Genomic DNA, 2,500 nt, shown 5'->3' with positions numbered 1-2,500 from the left:
TATGCCTGGGTGCTGGAGCTCTGACACAGGGGCAGAGAGGCATGTGTGTGTGGCTGTGGAGGTCCTGTGGAGGTGCTGTGTGGGCCTTTAATATCACAGGGGGAGAAGCTGGGCCATGAGCCTGGCCCCTGGAGCTCTGATACAGGGGAGAGAGGCATGTGTGTGTGTGGCTGTGGAGGTCCTGTGGAGGTGCTGTGTGGGCCTTTAATATCACAGGGGGAGAAGCTGGGCCATGAGCCTGGCCCCTGGAGCTCTGATACAGGGGAGAGAAGCATGTGTGTGTGGCTGTGGAGGTCCTGTGGAGGTGCTGTGTGGGCCTTTAATATCACAGGGGGAGAAGCTGGGCCGTGAGCCTGGCCCCTGGAGCTCTGATACAGGGGAGAGAGGCATGTGTGTGTGTGTGGCTGTGGAGGTCCTGTGGAGGTGCTGTGTGGGCCTTTAAAATCACAGGGGGAGAAGCTGGGCCATGAGCCTGGCCCCTGGAGCTCTGATACAGGGGAGAGAAGCATGTGTGTGTGGCTGTGGAGGTGTGGAGGTGCTGTGTGGCCCTTTAATATCACAGGGCCAGTGGCTGGGTGATATGCCTGGCTCCTGGAGCTCTGACACAGGGGGAGAGAGGCATGGATGTGTGGCTGTGGAGGTCCTGTGGAGGTGCTGTGTGGGCCTTTAATATCACAGGGGGAGAAGCTGGGCCATGAGCCTGGCTCCTGGAGCTCTGATACAGGGGAGAGAGGCATGTGTGTGTGGCTGTGGAGGTCCTGTGGAGGTGCTGTGTGGCCCTTTAATGTCACAGGGCCAGTGGCTGGGTGATATGCCTGGGTGCTGGAGCTCTGACACAGGGGCAGAGAGGCATGTGTGTGTGGCTGTGGAGGTCCTGTGGAGGTGCTGTGTGGGCCTTTAATATCACAGGGGGAGAAGCTGGGCCATGAGCCTGGCCCCTGGAGCTCTGATACAGGGGAGAGAGGCATGTGTGTGTGTGGCTGTGGAGGTCCTGTGGAGGTGCTGTGTGGGCCTTTAATATCACAGGGGGAGAAGCTGGGCCATGAGCCTGGCCCCTGGAGCTCTGATACAGGGGAGAGAAGCATGTGTGTGTGGCTGTGGAGGGTCCTGTGGAGGTGCTGTGTGGCCCTTTAATATCACAGGGCCAGTGGCTGGGTGATATGCCTGGCTCCTGGAGCTCTGATACAGGGGAGAGAGGCATGTGTGTGTGGCTGTGGAGGTCCTGTGGAGGTGCTGTGTGGGCCTTTAATATCACAGGGGGAGAAGCTGGGCCATGAGCCTGGCCCCTGGAGCTCTGATACAGGGGAGAGAGGCATGTGTGTGTGGCTGTGGAGGTCCTGTGTGGCCCTTTAATGTCACAGGGCCAGTGGCTGGGTGATATGCCTGGGTGCTGGAGCTCTGACACAGGGGGAGAGAGGCATGTGTGTGTGGCTGTGGAGGTCCTGTGGAGGTGCTGTGTGGCCCTTTAATGTCACAGGGCCAGTGGCTGGGTGATATGCCTGGCTCCTGGAGCTCTGACACAGGGGAGAGAGGCATGTGTGTGTGTGGCTGTGGAGGTCCTGTGGAGGTGCTGTGTGGGCCTTTAATATCACAGGGGGAGAAGCTGGGCCATGAGCCTGGCCCCTGGAGCTCTGATACAGGGGAGAGAAGCATGTGTGTGTGGCTGTGGAGGTGCTGTGTGGCCCTTTAATGTCACAGGCCCAGTGGCTGGGTGATCTGCCTGGGTGCTGGAGCTCTGACACAGGGGCAGAGAGGCATGTGTGTGTGTGTGTGTGTGGCTGTGGAGGTCCTGTGGAGGTGCTGTGTGGGCCTTTAATATCACAGGGGGAGAAGCTGGGCCATGAGCCTGGCCCCTGGAGCTCTGATACAGGGGGAGCATGGATGTGGCTTTGGAGAAGGCAAATATCTAGAGTCTCCGCTCCACTCCCCTCTTTACCTTCCTCGGTGTAAAACTTTGACCGCCAGTTTTTCAAAGTCTTACACCGAGGAAGGTAAAGAGGGGGACCCGGTCGGCGAAACTAGAAGTTTCCCCTCTCTTACCTTCCTCGGTGTAAAACTTTGACCGCAAATTTTTCAAAGTGTTACACCGAGGAAGGTAAAGAGGGGGACCGGTCGGCGAAACTAGAAGTTTCCCCTCTCTTACCTTCCTCGGTGTAAAACTTTGACCGCAAATTTTTCAAAAGTGTACACCGAGGAAGGTAAAGAGGGGGACCGGTCGGCGAAACTAGAAGTTTCCCCTCTCTTACCTTCCTCGGTGTAAAACTTTGACCGCAAATTTTTCAAAGTGTTACACCGAGGAAGGTAAAGAGGGGGACCGGTCGGCGAAACTAGAAGTTTCCCCTCTCTTACCTTCCTCGGTGTAAAACTTTGACCGCAAATTTTTCAAAGTGTTACACCGAGGAAGGTAAAGAGGGGGACCGTTCGGCGAAACTAGAAATTTCCCCTCTCTTACCTTCTCCTGCCCTCGGTGCGAGCCGGTCTCTCCCTGTTTTTCAAAACA

This window comes from Trachinotus anak, unplaced genomic scaffold (assembly GCF_046630095.1).
Source record: "Trachinotus anak isolate AG129_WGS33_773 ecotype Australia unplaced genomic scaffold, CSIRO_AGI_Tana_v1 ptg000086l, whole genome shotgun sequence".
In the NCBI taxonomy this organism is placed as follows: Eukaryota; Metazoa; Chordata; class Actinopteri; order Carangiformes; family Carangidae; genus Trachinotus; species Trachinotus anak.
Note: the sequence above shows the minus strand (reverse complement) of the source record.